Source organism: Heterocephalus glaber, unplaced genomic scaffold (assembly GCF_053883595.1).
Source record: "Heterocephalus glaber isolate CG9 unplaced genomic scaffold, H.glaber_assembly_v1.0 deba00001778, whole genome shotgun sequence".
Lineage (NCBI taxonomy): Eukaryota > Metazoa > Chordata > Mammalia > Rodentia > Bathyergidae > Heterocephalus > Heterocephalus glaber.
The window spans coordinates 2,727,448-2,747,858 of NW_028258465.1; the positions used below are offsets into that span (position 1 = coordinate 2,727,448).

The 20,411-nt window shown below is 35.5% G+C and overlaps 1 long non-coding RNA gene across 1 annotated transcript in view; it reads left to right on the plus strand.

Moving 5' to 3' along the window:
• The window catches only part of LOC147820998 (uncharacterized), a 68,132-nt gene extending 52,358 nt beyond the window's left edge, over positions 1-15,774 (plus strand). The window contains exons 2-3 of the long non-coding RNA XR_015447864.1: positions 1-7,079; positions 7,904-15,774. The exon at positions 1-7,079 is cut by the window's left edge and continues 22,681 nt beyond it. This is a non-coding gene — a long non-coding RNA (uncharacterized LOC147820998). The remainder of the gene's footprint in view (positions 7,080-7,903) is intronic.
• Positions 15,775-20,411: the final 4,637 nt, after the last annotated feature.

Genomic DNA, 20,411 nt, shown 5'->3' on the forward strand with positions numbered 1-20,411 from the left:
GCCAGGGTTGTAGCTCAGAGGCACAGCGCCTGCCTGGCAAGCAAGAGGTCCTGAGTTTGATGCCTGGTACCAAAGCAACCAATAAACAAAAACCAAAAGAAACCCCAAAAAACCCCTAAGTTTTAAGCATAAATGATTATTTTTTAAAATGCAAAATTTAGTACATTCTTTCCATCAATTTAATTGTCACCATCAATATAATTTAATAAAAAATCATTGCCTTCATATAGCATAAAAAGCATGCAATAAAATTGAACTTGTTTTCATAATTTAAAAAAAAGCTAGTATGGGAGAAATCAACGGATATGCACTTACTCGAAGTATATGTACAAAATAAGTTTATGATGTCAAATGGTAAAAATGTGAAAATATCTTGTGTATGAAAAAGGGAAAATAATTGTTCATATTTAACTCGGAAAGAGAATCTGGTTAGTGAGATAGTAGTTCCTTATACATACCTTACCCCTTTGCAAACAAATTTTAAAATTCTGCCCTCAAATGTAATTTATTGAAATACATGTTCACATTTTCATTTTACCCATCTTATGTGATTCTGTGTGTGTGCTCAAATGTCAATAAAAATGGATTATAATGTATGAATTATGAAAACTGTATTAATATAAATCACCAGTTTTTCACGTTTATAAATTCTTAAATTCTGTTTTCCTATTTTAACTTGTACACTACAGTATACCCCTGAGAAGATGCGCTTCAGAGTTCCCGGCCTCAGTCATTAGCGGATTTTCCCTTAGAATCTAACCAAAAAATGTTCTCGAAAACCTCCACAATTTCTCAGAAACTGCAAATATCCTAGGCAGTTGTTTTTTGGTGGGTGGTTTGCAAGTAGCCAATCCAGGAGCGTTATTCAGTTCTGCTTGCTGCTGATTGGCTGCTGCCCTGTAGCGCATCTCCACAGGTGCCCCAGCATTCCCGCATCATAACAGGCTGCTCTACCACATGTAGCTGTCTCTAGCCATCTCGGTTTTGTTCTTCTTAAAGCCCTAAGAGCCCTAAGATGCCGCCAAAATGCCCTGCACCTTCAAAGACCTTATTAATACAATATTTTATTAAATTAATTTACATAACTATGGGAGACAGCATATTTAGGGTTTAAGCTATAAAAATAGACACTTTTCTGATCATAGCTGTAATTTGCAGCTTTTCACAATTCTCAGGGGGTCTAGGAACTCCTGCGAATTTCAGGAGCTCACTGTATTTTATTTATCAAAATAAGTAATTTTTAAGAAAATTTTGTCCTTTAAACTGTTTAGCTATTTTATTTTTAAAATTTTAGTTATAACTCTAAAATGTTATTTGTAGGTTTGAAGCCCTGTTCACTCAAGTTTAAAGTATAAATTAATAACATTTGAAATATTTTATTGTAAACAAAACAATCTGTGAACTGGAATTGTGATTGTCGCCTTGGCCAGATTAAGAAATGCCTTGCAGCTTGGGGTAGCGCACTTCCGGGTGTACCCCTGAGACAGTTGGCACCGGGCGGGCATGCTGATGCTGATGGGGAGACAACCCTGCCTGTGGGGGGCGTCATCCAATAAGCTTGAAGCTGATGGACTGGGGGAAGGAGGAGGAAGTCAGCTGGCTGGGGGACGCCATCGTGGAGGGTCCGCTCTCCTCCCAGAAGCCTAGCTGAAGACCCTTGCCTGTTTTCTGCTGATTTTGTTCCTCTAGAGACCTGTGAGCAATAAACCATAAAATAGAGTTTGTGGGAAATATGATCATTTAAAGTACAGCATGATTTAACACATATACTAAAAAAATATTACCAATGTAAACAACACAAATTAAATTTTAAATATGCCATGAAACCTCTATAAAATATCGACCAAGGACATTTTTCTTTATCCCTATTGAAATTATCTTATTTAAAAACTATTCCATACATTGGAAAAAGACAAAATTTCCCCTTTATGGAAGATTATCAAAATTATTTTAATCATAGAGTAACTGTAGTTACATTTAATATATCTCTGAAAAGATGTGTGCAGCAACTTTAATCAATAAAAAAGGACTTGTGTCGCCATGACACATTGTCTAAAAGAGCATAATGCTTTGATATATAATTAAAATACATTACTAAGCACAACACTCACTTCACAGTGCCAATCACTTTAAAGTCATAAGTGATAAAAGAAAAATTGTACAAAATAACTTACTCTAGGGAAGTACTTTTGAGTAAATATTAATGATCATGATTTGATTTAACTACATGAAAAAATGCTGCCAATAGTAAAAACACTATTTCAGGAGAAATAATCTGTTAATTTTAATGACTTTTCCAATGATCAGCCGTAAATATCAGAATGTCATCTTTTGACATGAGTCCTAAGGGAAAATAAAAAGTGATTGAAGTTGACAATTATGTAATAAGATTGGTTAGAAGTTGTTCTGATGATAATTATTCAATAAGAGATTTTAATCACAGCATCTGGCCATTTTGCTCTGTATTTTTAGAATTTAATCAAATGCATGTGATGATCTGTCTATGCAGTTAGAATATTTAACCAGGAAACACAAAAAGATATTACAAATAAAAAACAAGATATATCACGTACAGGTACAAATTCCCTATGATGAATGTGATCATAATGTATACTTAAAATGTACCAATAAACTTAATGAATAAAAATAAATAAATAAAGAGGAGGGAGATACCCTTTTCATTGTGAAAAGGAAGAAGGAAATGTTGCTTTTAGGGAGTTAACACCTAGTAGTACAGATCATAGGTTTGTATCTCACTGTCACCCAGGAGCCCCATTGCTATACGCTGGCCTAGTGGGGGTGTCTCCCTGCGACCTCCACCCTGGGCTCTCAACTTCTGGCCACCATGAGGTCAGTAGCTTTGCTCTACCAGACCTTTTGCCAAGCCTTCCTGTCTTGCAGCAGTGGAGTGAGGACAAAAGTGTGAGTGAAAATATACTTGCTCTCCTGTAATCTGCGGGTGTTAGGTATTATGACCAAGATATCAAACGACATCATACAATTACAATCTATTACTAACAAAATAATATAACAGATGATATGCAAACCACACATATTCTACATAAATGGATATGATTAGTTATTTCTTATTCAGAAAATAAGAAACAGATTCAAAAACAATTTGAGCTCGTGTGTCTGACTTATTTGACTTAACATTGAGGTCTCAAGGTGCCTTCATTTACCTACAGATGCCTCAATTTTGTCTTTCTTTATGGCAGCATACTACTCCTTTTTTTTATAAATACCACATTTTCCTTATCCGTTCATCTGTTGATGGACATACACACTGTTTCCAAGATTTAGCTATTATTAATTGTGCTGCTATAAACATGAGTATATGTATCACCTTAAAATGATGAGTTTAACACTTTGTTTTATTTTTTCATAAAATAAAAGGCATAATTATCTCTTTCTATAAATCATCCATCTAGGTAGATGCATGGTAGTAACAGAAAAGTAGATTAAAAGTTAAGATTATATCTCCAAATATTGTTCAATAGATTGTCTGGGAATACAAGGAAAGAATGATGGCTTTATGTTCAGTTTTAAAAATTAGTTTCCTTTCATTATCTTCTATTTAATTTATATTTGGGAGCTAATTACACAGTGGTTATTTGTAAGTTTACTACTTCCTACAGCTTTAAAAATCTGCCCAAGCCAACCAATGAGCCATGTTTCCAAGGTAACCACTTGAAAGGAATACAGTACTGAAACACATTGTTAGACCATTTACAAAGACACATGGAGAGTCCTACTTTCTGTTCTCAAAGCTCCATATTTAAAAATCTCCAATTCTGATATGAGTTAAAATATTTTCAGCCTTTACTATAGGTTTTTCAGTCAATGGAGACATCTAAGGGCTATTTTGGATTACATTTTTTAATCTTTATCTTTTTACTCTTGATTATTTTAACTGGTTCTTCTGAAATTTACAGGACTTTTCAAAACTAGCTTCAAGTTCTTACATTTCTACTAATTTAAGCTGAAATATTTATTTCTCTTGAGCTTCTGAAGTCTCCAAGTTCTGCATAGATAATGCTTTAGAAAAAATATTTATTTTCCTTTTCTTTTTATATTTATGCAATTTAATGTTGTGTGTAGTAGAAACTTGAATTTTTGGATTGTATGAGACCTGGTATAAAATGTACTGATACTAAAGAGTATTGCTTGGAATTACATTCTTGTAACTGAACAAAAGAGAAATCAGCAAGAAGGAGTATGTGTACATATCTTTCTGCCTATTTTCCATTAGTGTACAGTCTCTTAACCTTCCTATCCTCCATTCCTCCACTTCATATTTGAAACAATGTTGCAGATTTACACAGGGGTTTTTATATCTTAGTGACACTCTACTTACGTTTCATACTTTTTCTCTGCAAGTGCTATAAGCATCTCTCTTCTTACCATGCTGGAATAAACATTTAGCATAATTACTTTACTATGCTAAGTATCGGTTAAGAAACACAATTTTAAAAAGAGACAGGTGATATGAAAAGAAAGGAAGGGAAAAATGTTTCATATTTGGGGGTGAAAAACCTACAGTGGATAGAACTGAAATTCAGAAGAAAGCTTTCCCTTGTGTTCTAATAAACACTCCACAGTTTCCAAGAAACAGGGAGGGCCTGAGAACAGGGCATTCAGAAGTGAACAGCCACTGCTGCAGATTGTTGGTTCTTCATGACTTTAGAATTGCTAGGCCAATAATAAATCCTAATCCTGTGTTTACAAATTGTTATTTGATTTATGGAAAAGAAGAGACACTGTAATATAGGTTAAATATTTATCAGCATTTTGTGTAAGGATGTGAGACAAGGTACAAAGTACAAAAATTACTGATATTTAACTCTTCAAAGCTAGATGTCAGTGATTTAAAAGAAAAAATTAGGTTAAAAGGGTGAACATAAGCCAGTTCATGTATAGAAAATGATAGGCAAATGTTTCCTTGTTTGTGGTGATGGGGATTTAGAAATGAACAAAACAAAGCCCCAACAGTCCTCAAAGGAATTTAGATCCTGGTAGAATGCATTTAATTCAAGATGAATTAATAAGGATGTTCTTCCATTACAGTGCTGATCTGCTTACTTCTTAAGCTAAAATGATTATACCACTCTATCTAGAAAATGAATGTTCTGTTTTGATGGATTTTCCTCACACACAGCACTTCCAGTGAATATTGTTCCGATAATCGCTTCCATTAAACCAATTTAGAAACCATACAGTTTATGTACGAATAAGAAAAGAAGCAAATTAGATTCAAACATATACTGTGCTAAGTTCTGTGGCCACATGTGGAAATTGAGGAGTGCAGAGGAGAAAGGCCACTTCCTTGGGATGCCATTGTCAGCTGAGTGACTCCTGGAACAAAACACCAGCGGGGAGCTTCTGGCTTTCTGTCCTCCTCAAGGCAGCACAGTGGTCACTCACTGAATGGAGCCCAGGGCACGCCATTGCGCTGTAAATGTTTTCTGAAGACAGGATTCATTTTCTTTTGCTAAAAGGTATTTGTAGCATGTTTTAAAAGTCAATTTACACCATTAGAGAGAAAATAAATTTCAAACTTTGTAATATGACTGAAGTAGGGCAATAAATCCAGGTTTGAAATAACAGGGACATACATAATTCTGGAAAAACTATGTGGAAAGCTGTTAGGCATGGTCAAGTTTCTGCATAGGGTCCTTGCTTTATTTCAAAGCCATTAGAAAGCATTTCTCTTGTAGTATTGAGGACCAAATCCAGGACCTTGCCCATGCTAGGCAAACGCTCTAACGCTGGGCCATAAACACAGCCCTAGGCGGCTTTTAAATCCATGAATAATATGATCAATTTAGCTTTTTAAAAATCACTATTTTTACTATAATAAAGAAGTTCTGAACAAGGTAAGAGCATATGTTGGGGGAAGTGTTATCGGCTAAACTAGTAAAGTAGGGGAGCTGGGAAATGACATATCTAGCAGGGTAGTGAGCAGAGGACTACAGATACAGGCAGCTGGGGTACAGACATGTAGCTTAGAGCTATGGTATTCATTTCCGTGCACAAGGTCCTGGGTTCAATTCCCAGGACTGCTAAAATATAAAGTATGAAAGAGAATAGCAGAATGATGACACTTATGTATTTACGGTGAACCACATAAGAAATGGATATGCATTTACTGTGATCGGGAACATTAAAGGAGGGTCGCAGCTAGAAGATGAGATCATAACTTCAGTTTTGGTTTTGGTTTTTTTGGTTTTTTTGGTGCCAGGGATTGAACTCAGGACCTTGGGGTTGCAAAGCAGGCGGCAGAACTACTGAGCTAAATCCCCAGCCCATAACTTCAGTTTTGAATACATTAAATTGGAGATGTTAATTGCCTTACTTTTTTCTGAAACAGAAAATTTCTTTGCATTTAACAGTTGATGGGCTTCATTGTTTTTTTTTTTTTGTATTTTCATTTCATTCATTTCAATATCTTAAACTTTGGAAAGAAAATCATATATACCCAGCGACTCAATATGCATTCTTTTTCACTGCATTAACTTTCACTTAATTTCATAGACCAAAGAGACATGAATCTAAATGCAGTCCTCACAAATAAGGGTAGAAACAACAAACATAGAAATTCTATGGGGTGTTCAAAGCAATAACTATTGCAGATTAGTGCAAATAAAACTTGCGGAATGATACTTCAGTGCACAGAATGTGTGGAATAATGCCTGCCTGCTAACAACATTTTTAAAAGTAGAATGTTAACAGTTATTGACAAATATTATCTAAAGTAGTTTCATGTAACTTCACAGCAAATTTAATTATAAAAGGCATGGTCTCAGTTCACACAATGTATTAGTATTCCAGAATTCATATATACATCTTAATATACTTGAGATTTACCCTCACAAACAAAATATCTTATTTTTTTAGTTATCTATGTGTTAGATTAGTTTTAGCTATTTGTTGTTTTTCTTTATATACTATCCAAATTTGTAATCCAAATATGGAGAGAATTCATTTTGATTTTCTGCTCCATTTTCTCCACCAGGCAAAAAGCTGTTTACCCAATATAATACTGCAAGTTGCTGCTTTGTTGAGTACACTGGATACTGGTATGTACAAGCCTGAGGGTTTGTTTTGATTTCAACACTTGGTCTCTTGGTTGAAAGTCAAATAAAAATAAAATTTGATTTTTTTGTTACTGTCAAGCTTCCTCAATCTTCTTTATCCCAGGCTCTACACTACCTCGTCTATTTGGTGAATTTGTATTAGTTGAGTGCCAGAAGCTAAATTTAAAAAAGAAATAAAAATTTAATTGCTTTATTGTGTCTGCCTGTTTCAATTATCTTGAATCTCTATGTGTTGCTCGTTGAGGCAAAGAGCTATCACTTTCCCTGTTCTTTTCCTCACCTCTGTACCTCACAAGAGTATTGAGACTGAAATAAACACCAGCTAAAATGAGCAATTAATATAAATGCTGAGACCCGGAGTGCATGATACCTTAGTTGAGAGAATTACTAATGCAGGACATGAGCCCATTGGGATTCTAGCAATGAAAGTGCCGAAAGAAAACAATGCAGTGGAACAAAAAGGCAGGAAAGAAAGAAAATTATGAATGAAGAACACCAGAGCAAAGAAATATGGCACCTGATTAATTTTACTGAGAGTTTCCTGGTAAAATAAAGTGAAGCCAGTTAGAAACCAATAATATGAAGAAAATAATGTCATTCAGAGAATTTACTATAATCTGCATAAGCCAATTTTGATATTTTTCATTTCCAAGTGCAATGCTTTGTATTTTATTGATGACCTGGTTTTGTGAACAAATTTTTTTAAAAAGGTTTCTTTTAACTAAAAATATTTAAAATGTTAAGCATCTGTATTTCCCAGTTATTTCATTGGTTACTAAAACTTTGCTTTTGTTCCCTTTTTCCAGGAAATAAAATACCGGGGAATGCTTCCAGCTTGTTCTCTTTCAAAGAATATAGTAAAATGTATTTAAAATTGAACAAAAATAGAAAGAGTTGTTCAGTAGTCCAGCACACGCTTAGTATATGTGAGGTTCTGTGCTCAATACCCTAGACCAAAAAACTTTTTGACAAAAAAGCATTGTGGGCCTTTGTTAAATGGAGAGTATTGAGGAGGTTGAAAGCTAATGGCTTTATCATGGAAAAATCTGTTTTATTCCACCACACTCCGTGCAGTATCTGACCATGTTAGGGGAAACAGGCTAATGTAATACTATGCAGGTCACACACAAACACATGATATAACCACCAGGAATGGGACAGCCTGTATAATTTTCTGAGTATTTTTTTTCAGCTCTTTTTTCACTGCAGTTGGTTCTAGCTGTTAGATTTATGCCAAAGGTTGTGGAATTACCATGCCTCTATTTGGTTACATTATATGGCAAAGGTACTGGTATTAGTTTCATCTATCCATATTCAGACTATATTACAGATGCTGTTGTCTGGCCTTGGAAAAGCTAATTACAATATTGTAAGCTGCCTAAGGAGAGCATGGCAGGGAAGTAGCTAGAGGAGACTCCGATGGCCTTCATCCAGTAGCCAATCAGAAGGCAGGCTGCCTGTCCCGCAAATACAAGGAGACAGAGTCTGTTAATGGGACAAACTTGAAAGCAAAGGAGAAAATAGTCTGACTGATGCCTTAATTCTGGTTTTGAGATCCAGAGTAGATTTACCTACAATTGTCAAATTGATGGAAGCAAAAAAAGGAATTGTGATCACCAGAGGAAGAAGGGTAGTGAAAATAGGGGTTTGCTAATCAATGATCGCACAAGTTCAGTTGTACAAGATGACTAGGTCTAGATATCTACTTGCAGGTGACAAAACTGTATACTGCTCACATGAAAATCTGTCAAGAATTTGTGTGAAGAATCTGTTCTTCACACACACACACGACTTACCTGAATCCTGTTTAAAATTGTTTCTATGCAAACTGTTAACATATGCATGTTGGAGGATTCTGAGGTTGCAGTAATCCCTTATACAACAATAAAAACAAATTCAGAAGTGCAGAAGACACAAGAAAACTAAGATTTCTTGTAAGTAATCTTAAATTTTAAAAATATATATATGCTGAAGGATTATTTGACTCTTCATTCACATGAAGAAGGATGTGCCCTCCCTTCCATGGGGAATGACATTGATTAATAAATTCTGTTGTTTGTATCTCTCACAAAAATCACATTAAGTTAAATCACATTAGTGAGTTCCTCATATGGCCATTTCACAAGGGTTCTTTTCAGTTGTGGCATCATTTCTTTCTCCAGGACTAATGATGGTAGGGTTCATTTATATAATACTATGATATTTGGCTCAATAATAAATCCAGCTGTAAAGTACAGCATCTTTATTTACAAAGTTTGAGTCCAAAAAGTATGCTTTATTGTTGACACTACTTTGGTTACAAAACCTACATAGAGTATTTCCAGAAGTGGGCACGGTATTTTAAGGATAAAAGTTCATTTTTAAAGATAAATAGAAATTGTGTTTTTAACAAACTCTTTAGAATATCTTTTATGATTTTGACCTACAGTTTTTGGAAGGCTGGATTTAAAAATTCTTTTAGTCTGAACCTTCCTGAGTAGTTTAAGTGGAGACAGTGCCAGGGCAGTTGTGAACGACTCCCTTAGTTTTCATTTATGCTTTTTTGCCACCTCTAACTATTAAGGGAGAAAAACCTATTTCTCTAATTCACAGTGGAAATACGTACCACAACTTTCTACTCATCAAAAAATCATACAGTTATAAAAATTGTGATTTCTCATTGGGAAATGATCCTTGTCCTAGTCACTTTCTTTTTGCTAGGACAAAATACCCGACAGCCACAGCCTGAAGGTGGAGAGGTTTATTTTGGCTTCAGTCTATGTTGTGCTGGTGGAACAGCATGTCAGAGGACTGCTCATAAGGTCAATAGCCAGGAAGCAGAGAGAAAGGAGGAGCCAGTACAAGAACAAGCTCTTCCAGGTCATGACCCCAGTGACCACCTCCACCCAGGCCCCACCTCCATAGATCACAGTTAGCTATGGAACTCATTAGTGGATGGATTCACTGAAGACCACAGGTCCCCGTCATCTGAAGACCTTCAAACACAGCGGGCTTTGAGTGGACCTTTTAGATCTGAAATATAACAGCCTGAGTCAATAGTATTTTCTTTTTAAATTTTTCACTTCTTTTGACACCTGCTGCATTCTTCTACCTGCTGAGAACATGCAAAATTCATCTACTGCCCATAGCAAGCCACAAGCCAATGGGATTAACCTACATATGTGACTCAATGTAATTAATAATTGAGCAATTGATGCAAAAATATAGGTAAATCAAATATTTTTTCCCAGAAAGAAGAGAACAATTTCAATCAAGATTACTTCCATGGATGTGTAGAGCTGTCTGGGCAGGAAACCAAGTAAATCTAGTACCAAATGTACAATAGAGAAGAAGCAAGAAAGAGTCAAGTGAGGGGCCAGAGATTTAGCTCAGTGGTTCTGTCGCCTGCCTTGCAAGCTCAAGGACCTGAGTTCGATCCCTGAAACAAAAAAAGAAAGAAAGAAAGAAAGAAAGAAAGAAAGAAAGAAAGAAAGAAAGAAAGAAAGAAAGAGTCAAGTGGCTCAGCACTCCTACCCAGGAGTTTGTTAGGGTTAAGCTTGCCTAGGCTTCTGGGAGAGAGGAAATTCACCCAGGAAATGAGGGATGAGAAAGCATGGCTCCCTCACCTCCTCCTGTGAGGAGCAGCCATGACGCTTGCTTCATGTTCAAGAGCCCAGCTCAGATGCATCCTGGGAGCTTCCTCCTGTGACACGCTGTGCTGCCATCATCGCGGGGCAATACAGCCTGCCGGAGAGGGGTGCAAAGCCAGAGAACCTGCCTGCTTTTATAACTAAACCACTTCCAAGACAATGACAGTTATGCAAGTCAACTTCAACCTGGGTTTCAGAGGGGCATTCTAACCAATCCTCACCAAAAGGCAGGGAAAGATGGGGACAGGGAGTGAGAAGGAGAGAATAGTCATAAAGACTACACCCTGTGCCCATGGTAAGTAAAGCTCTGTTCACTACAGGTGGGCAGGATGCTGTGTTTGGTACAGCATTGAGAGGTTTGCAAGTGTTGATACAATGGTGTGCACAGGTTGTGAAAATAGATACACGAATAAAGGATCATATAGGGCGATGTTAAACAAAATACTTCAAATTTCTTACATGTGATATTATGCAAGATCAATTTTATTTTATTTTTAGTTCTGGAAGAAATATTTAATTTTAGTATTCATAAACAAAATTCAGCTATTTCAAAATAGTGTGGTGACTGAGATGCTGGAATGGATGAGATGGAGGAGTTCTTCACATCTTCCTGCCAATCTGTTGCTTACAACAGGTAATGGGTAAAAAAATCGCTGGTATACAATTATTTAGTAGCTCTCTCTTGATTCCTGTCATGAATACAACATTTACAAAGAAAGGGCCACAGCTGTAGGATTTCAGCTGTCTTTTTACTGGTCACAAGTTGACCCTAGTGCTGAGGAACATGCTAGGAGCTGCTTTTTCTTTGACAGGATGTCAGGGCCAACATTCCTTTCCCTGCTGCTGAGAAGAGCTATCTGAGGACCTGCATGTCGGCCTGATAAGGCAGAGGGAAGTGTCTCCCATCGGCTATAATTTCTACTAGGATGGACATTTTATTAATATTTTCCTCTTCCATCTTTTGTTTTGTGAAAAGTATAGAAAGACATAAAATAACATCTCAGGGAGAGAAACATGATATTGTTTGGAAAAAATACATGCATAGTAAATGATATAAGTATTATGTATGATAGAGGTAAAATAAAATCTATAGGATGGATATAATAGTATTTTAGGATGACAACCAACTTACAGAGGAAACTGAAACACATTAATACTGGATTATTATCATCATCATTTGGAATATTAGAAAGAAAATCATGAAGTTCCTATAATTTTATAATGAAAGCAAGCACATTATCAATTCTTATTCAAAATAGAATTATTCAGTGAAATAAATAAAATATATGTCACTAGGAAGCACAGAGTGGACAAAGGGAGATGGAAATGATAGATCTGCATTACATTTATATTATATGCACACCATTGTACTCTTCACTTATTTAAATGCATTGTTTATACAATAAATGGTAACTATTATTATTAACACTGCTATATTGTCTCAGACTTAATCTTTTAATCTCACACATACCATGTTTCAGAAGAACATAGCCAATATAATTTGCTGAAATTAATGTTCTAATTAATGTTCTAGGAACAGATTTTATCAGAATAATCATCCAAAAAATGTATATATTTTATAGCATTTTGTTACATAATGAAACCATGGCAGAACTAAGCCATTAGACTTGGTGACTATGGCATTAGAAGATCCAAGAGCACAGATTCAGTTTGTTATCTAAATGTATTTATTTATCCATGCATGATATCCAGAAAGCATCTGAGAAAATGTGGAAAATTTCATTTTGTTGTAACAATTACTAAAGGAATAAATGGAACTGCAAGTTAGCCCTCAAGTGCAGTTCTTACTACATGGAATTCTGCTATTTGTTAATGAGTCACCTTTGTCTACAAAGATATCTGAATAGGGTTAGCATTAGGTGACAGAATAAAGCTTAAAAATGTGTTCAGTGAGCTGTGTAGAGATTAAGCAAAGAAATTAGGAAGATTAGAAAGGCTAAAATATATAATTATAACTCTATACTTTAAAAAGGAAATAGTGACAAGCAATCAAAGAGGTGTGTTTGTGGGTAGAAAGACTGAGGACGTGACAGGAACAACTGCTGGAACTGCTGGGGTAATGGGCTTGGGGGAGAAACTAGGTCTGGCAGAGTGCGGACATGAGATCCCACAGGTTGTCATGCAGATGTGAGGGGAGCAGTTGATTCACTTGTCAGGAGACAATGGTGAAGGCAAACTGGCCTGGAATGTGCTGGTAATACCAATAGGCATTGTCCAAGAAAACATCACTGACATGGAACCGTAGGTGTTGATCTTACTTGTGTGTGTGCATGTGTGTGCAGTGTAGTGTGTGTCTGTGTGTGTTCTGTGAAACAGACCTTCCACACTGCTGCATTAGTACTAGCAATAATTTAAGAAAGAAGTCTCTTTTTTTTGGTACTGGGGATTGAACTCGGGTCCTTGAGCTTGTGCAGCAGGCGGCAAAACCACTGAGCTGAATCCCCAGCCAGAAAGAAGTCGTTAAGAAAGAAGTCTTTTAGTACTAAGTGATTAGATGAAGCCAAAACAGTCCATATGAATAGTAGATTGGTATAATCTCAATTAAATTTCATAAGCCTCATTTTGAAATTATTTTTAGGAAAATGCAAAACCTATTTCTTATTTTGCAATTAGTTATCATAAGTTTCAAGTTTTAGCTGTGTCTTTTATCCTGGCATTCCTTAAAGGAAGTAAAACACTGTATGGAGTTTATAAATCTTTGTAATTTGGACAATAATTAGAAAATCCCTTTCTTAACCCCTAGAGAATCTTTTGTGTAACATCAGTGATCCTAGTAGTATTTATAAAGTGAGGGCTTGCCTTCCTGTGATTTACAGGAAGATTCTGAGCCAGAGGAATTGGTAAGATTAAAGAGAAAAACTTAGGTAAAGTAGGTAGATTATTAGACATCTGAATAGCATTTCAAAATGTATCTGTTACTTTAAGTATCATGCTACAATTTGGTAAACTATTAACCCTAGAGCTAAGTCAGAGTACCCATATTATGAGAAAGAAGAAAACTGTTTGAAACCATAGAACAAAAATTTACCTGAGGTGAATTCTAGTATTCCTTAGAATATGATATAAAATTTAGATAGAATTTGCAAAAGAAATATGAGATTCACATCATAGATTTTAAGGGGTGCAGTCATCTCCACAATATATTTGACATTAAAGTCAGTAATACATGAGATGACTGTAATAGAGGTGTCTAAGCAGTTCCTTTGTAAAGAAGCATGCTGGAAAATGTAATTCCTCCTTGCCTAGGGGACACACAACTTCTTATGAAGGGAGGTTATTTCCTTGAAGAAGGATAGGAAGTGCCGTAACAGGTATCCTCTGGCTTCTGCAGTGTTTTATTCACTGAGTTGAGGTTGCCTTCAGCAATTATTTTAGAATATGGGCTATGGAACAAGAAAATGAGAATCACCTGGAATGGATTTTAAAATTGCACACTCCTTCGCCCATGCCAGGCCTGAGGATGTAAATCCTTAACAATATTTCCATGAAAATTTATGAAATTGGACCATGCTGTGGAGCTCCTCCTCAGAAAGCTCTGGGAAAGCTAGTAAATATCATTTTCATCACAGACTACAAACATTTATAGGGACTGCAGTGCTAAGATTATGGAAAAGAATTGCTATTAGAATGTACCCTTATGTTTAAGGGGTAGAAGGGTAAGAACTACTATTCAGCAGTTACCTCCAGAAAGGATATCAAAGGAAAATTCTGCAGGTTCTTCTCGGATCAGACCTTGGCCTTAAGATGGTGTGGACATGAGAAGCGGTGACAGGGTCCAGGGTAGAGGGACAGTTACAGAACACACACAACCAACCACAGTGACAAACCTTGGAAAACCCTCAGGAAGATAGAGGGTGCAAGATCCCAGCATGTGAGAGGTAGAGGGAGGAAGCCTGGGCACCAGGGATAGAGGACAGTGAGAAAGCAACTTTCTAGCTTGTCCTGTCACCCACAGTGCCCTGCAACCTTATCACGTGGGTGGTTCCCGCTGCACCAATCAAAGATCAGCACTGAGCTCCTGACTCTGAGGGCTTTGAAACACAGAGGAGTGAACTGAATGGCTGGGTTGGGAATATTTCAACGGAAGCTGTCCAGCTTGCTAGACCCTGGTATTTTCAACTTTTACTCCAATAGGGTAGGGTAATTAATAGGAAGAAGTAACCCTGGCCAAGGCTAATGCTGGTATGAAGTACTGAGAGGTTTCCTGAGGTCAAAGAGAACACACATTACAGTGTCAAACTTCATCTGACCCTAAGGACTTCACTGTACTTAATTTGCCAGGTGCATCAAAGTCCTACATCTCAGCATGGTGATTAATAATTTTCACAGCTTATATCCTAACAGGAAATCTCGTAAGCTCTCTGGGGAATGCAAGCTTTATTAAAATTTCACAATAAAATAAACATCTTGAAGCAGAGGATTCAGAAAAACTCAAAATGTGCACCAAAAACAGCCATATGGAAGGAATGAGAGAGCCATATTAGATGCGGAAGCAAAGAAAAACTACTATAAAAAACAATTAAAATTATTGGTATGAAACTATAAATATTGAAACAGAAATTCAATGTTTGAATTGAGAAATAGAAGGGAAAAACAAAAAAGATTAGAAGGTTAAAAGATCAATCATTGTCCTATTTGAAAATCTACCAAAAGCTGATAAAGAAATGGAAAATATAAAAAAAGTGAGCTCCATGGAGAATAAAAGTAGGTTCAATACCTATGTAATTTGGATTCCAAGTGGAGAGAGATAAACTGAATGGCAAGGAAGAGTCTGGGACTAACCATGATTAGTTGTCACCTGGAATCACAGGTATGAAGTATCAGACTGATGGGGTGCAGAATCGAGAAGACATAAATAAGCAAGAAAACAGCACACAAAACCCTGCCATTTGGTAGCAAATACAGAAATATAAGAGAATTAGAGACTAAGAAAACCCCTGAAATACAGAAGAAAACAACAAATCAAACACAAAGTAATCCATGTCAGATTGGTGCAGATTGAACAGATATGCTACATTTTAGAAAGCACTGGAAACATTTTTATAATTTTAAAAAATCTTTAAATGTAAAATATTATCTAAAATAAAATAGCTTTAAAATTTATAACAAAAAGACTTTAATTTCCTTTTTAAACTCTGCTGAGAATATTTTTTCAAAGGAAGATCTAAAAGGAATATGGAAAAAAGTAGATAAATTTTCAAACAAAGTGTATTCTATAACATAAATGTTGGATTGATTTAATGGAGATTCAATTGTATTCTCTGAGTCTTGTCTACCCTCTTCTGTAGGAATGCTTTTCCGAAGTGGATCGTAGAGCTTCATCCAGCCAGCATCCTCCACTCCTTCTCTGCCAGTATCCTAAATTGTTTGAGCCAATGAAGTACTACGGAGCACACCAAGAGCCTGGGTTGCCTTCCAGCTGGTGCCTGCTCTCTGGGAAACCTTACACCAGCCTCCTATTGTGGTTGCCAGCCCACCTCATAAGCTCTGCAGGCAGCGCATCCCCTTCCCACGTGGTGTCTCCCATTCTGTGGAGAAGTCTTGGCGGGATGGTGGGCTATAGCTCCTTCTCAACCTCTGTCCACACGCATCTCATATAGAACATTGGAAATCCCTGGAATAGCAAGGGAACTTAAAGGTCATGCTCCTGCGTAAACCTTCAGATGAGTCTCTTAATTCAAATTGTCAGTCTGTCTGAGATAGATCACCCTGGCTCTCAGCTCAGAACTCCAGCTGGTTCAGAATCTCTCTGTACATCTACCCAATGCATTCTTTATTTGAATCTCTCTGGTGCTCTCGCTCTCTCTCTCTCCCTCTCTCTCTCAATTCTCTATCTCTTTTTCTTTCACTTATCATTTTGACCTAATATAATTTATACAAAAGTTCTTGAGTATTTATAAATAATGCTTGCATGTGAAAGCATTATTGCTGAGGCAACATCAGCCCCCTCAACTATAACTAGGTCACAACTTTAATAACTCTACCAAGGAAGGCAGAATCTTGGGATGGGCTTGGTATGGGGAGAAGCAGAATTCCCTGGGCTCCTACTTGGGGGCAATCCCAGAGGATTAGGTTGAATCACATTGCAGGAAGCTGCTAGGGGCTGTACTTTGGGTATCACTTTTCAAAACACATTAAACAACCACAATGCACTCTCCTGGCCTGTGATTAACATTCATAACTGCCTTTAAAGTAAATAGGGTCGGATTGCTTAAATCACTGTTATTTATACATTTACCAAATCTGCCAGGCTATCCGTAAATTGAAGTTACTGGTAAAGCCAATTTGATATGTTGATAGACATATAGGACAGCTCTGAGAATTTCCACAGGAAAGAGTCATCTTGAGTTAACACAGACTAAAAGTTTTTATGTGGCTCATATTTTTTTTTAAGGCTGAGCTCTTTTCTGATTAAAGCCTGAATTGATTTGTTAGGCCTGAGTGCTGCTTACAGAAAACCTAGTAAGAGTCACCAATATTTGTTTTAAACAAATTTTTCACAGGAACAAATAGTCCATTTTTTATATTACAGGCAGATAGAAGGAAGAGAAGTAGATAAAACAAAGCCTTATCAAATAAAAACATTATTTAATATAAAATCAGAGTTCTAAGTTCAACAGAAACTTACTTGGACATGACAAATAAAAAATATTTATAGATTATTTCCCAAGCTCCACTTTCTCAGGAAAGCTTTTAGTCCTCTTTTGTAATTATTTGTCTCTTAAAACAATTACTTAGATACATTTTAAATTATAAACAGATGAAGATTATAAGAATGTGGGGGTAGACTTAATTTCCATTTGGAACACAGGATAAAAAACTTCAAATTCCTGTCTAGGATACAGTGCATAAATTCTATTAGGCCTTGTTAGGTATAAAACCCTTATAAAATAATTCAACATTTTACTAAACATGTACAATCTTTTTTTTTTTTTGCTACCAGAGATCGAACTTGGGTCCTTGCACTTGTGAGGCAGGCGGCAGAACCACTGAGCTAAATCCCCAGCCCAACATGTACCATCTTAATCCTCTGAATATGGTATTAACTTTCCAAGGGAAAAGTCCTAAATCAATGTTCAAGTCATTGAAAATAGAAGGGAGAAATTATAGCATAAAAATCTTAAATGATAAGATAAAGAGTATGTATGTGTTTACTTTTATATGCATATTTTTCTAGGCCAGTATTCTTTCTAGAAGAGAGTAGTAAATTATGCATACAATGACTAGCAAAGAAAGGTATACAGGTAGTTTATCTTACTTTTTGGAGACACATATATAAGACAAGTATGCATATAATTATCTTTTCATAATCATTTCCTTTACAAACTATATCATAAAAATATATTTCATTAATATTGATTAATAAAACCATTATATCTGAAATATATGAAGTAATGAAGGTGCTTTAATTTAGGAAGAAACATTACATCTCTATTTTTTCTTGAGGATATTCAAAATCAAATTTAAAATATCTTCAATCAATGAATCCAATATTCCTAACTCTGCTTTTTGCTATATGCATACACGCAAATATATGCAGAACATTTTAGTTTTGTTCAAAATCATGTTGGGAATTGTGTACCTGGAAATAGACTGTGTTAATGAAAACACTATATTTTAAAGATAAAAGAGAAGGCATGATCTTCGTAAGAGGAATGATTGTGAAAGCTGACATTCTACGTCACAGTTTTAGGCCATTGATACTACATTTACATGAACTCTATCACACTCCAGAGCACTTCTTTTCAAATGTGCTTATAAACTTTAATGATTATTTACTATAAACTTTACTTGGTATGATGGTTTACAAATGATATTGGAAAGTAAGGATGAAGGAAACAGGCTTTATAATCCTAAGCCTTTGCCAATGAGGAAACATATGGATTCATCATTTAAAATCCTGTACTAACTAGGGCAACAGTAGAAGATTATATTTTTTAGTCCCCTTGACTATAAGACTTGGTCTTCCACACTTTTAGGGAGACATAAATTAAATTTCAGGCTACTGTTTTATTGCAATGGTAAACCAACCAAAGTAGCATTGTTGTTTTAAATCACTAGAATAGTTTTTATTTCTTTAATCAAACTGTGCAGTACAGTTTCATAATAAGAATTAGATTGAAATTCTATCTAATTTAGGTACCCATTCCAGTATATTTTAAGCCCATTTCATATAGAAGTCATATTTTGGGGGCCATATGATCAGGAAATGTAGGAGAGAAAAATTTTCAAAGTCAATTACTTTGAGAATGTTCTACATAAATATTAATGATATTATGAAATATGGTAAAACACTCAGATTTTACTTTGTATTATTTATTAAATAAAAACAAATGTGAAGTTAGTGTCAATGAGCCATAGTCTCATCTGATTACTAATTAAATCATTGAGAAAACAACATCATTCTCCAATAAAAGTTCTCATGCGTGATTAAGTTTTTTAGTTTGTTCTAAGAACAATTAAGCTTTTGTAGTTATTGCACATAAAAGGTAACGTTAAGAGTATACAAGAAAATAAATACACTAAGCCTATTTTAGTGATTAAAACCTTTTAATTTGAATTGTAAATTGCCATATATTTCCACAGTTAAAGTCAATGCATTTTAAAAATGTGTATATGAGATATTAAAATATCTTGAATTTATGGTGAAAATTTATATAAATTTTAATTTGTCCATTAAAATTTTTCAATATATCGGTGTATCTTTATGATTATACCTTCCAAAGAAGTAACTAATGAAAAGCTTAATGCTTCCCTTTGACAAAAGTATTTTATCTTTATAGCTATGCAATTTTTAATTTTCTTTTAAATATATATTTAAGAGAGTTTTTGTTGTGTATCCTTGTATATGTGTGTATGCATAGGTATATGGTATACATATATTTTAGCTATATGAATAAATATTTTTCCTTCTGTTATGATTATATGTATGTATATATTTCAAAATCTCTGAAAATAACTGATTTTTGTTTGGGGACCTTAAGCAATTATGATTCTGATACATCCTAAAGAGCAACATGCTTGTCACTGTTGTTAGGGGGACTCACTGAAGTTACGGAAAATTCACGCTCGAGTCATGAAGGAGTAGTGTGTCTCTTTTGCTCTCCTCAGGGTCTCCACATCTCTGGCCACAGAGTTAGGGAGCCCATTAAGTTTCTCTGCTCTTACCCTCGCTTGACGTCCTATTCTCAACTTACTTTCTATTACAGTTCTTAACATTTTCAAAGTCATCCTTAATACGCCAAGATTCTTTCTCCTTTTCATAAATCTTTGATCTACATACTTTTGTAATTATTCAGTAAACCTTGATACTTGATAAGATCTCCGATCCTTGTGAGTGTGATTATGTTTGGAAGCTTCACTTCTTTTTTTTTTTTTTTTTTTTTTATTTCTTTTGGTACCGGGGATTGAATTCGGTGCTTGAGAGGCAGGCTGCGGAACCACTGAGCTAAATCCCCGGCCCATGGGAAGCTTCATTTCCAACTATTGCAACTTCTTAAAAGTGTCAACCTGAAATTCTGGGTGCTGCCATTCTTAGGTATTTTTATTAAAAATCTCTGTCCGATTGAATATAATAGAAGCAACTTAGTAGATATTATTTAGAAAATTCGGTGTCTTCTTAAAACACAAACCAATTTATAAAAAATTTCTCAAAGCTTTAAAT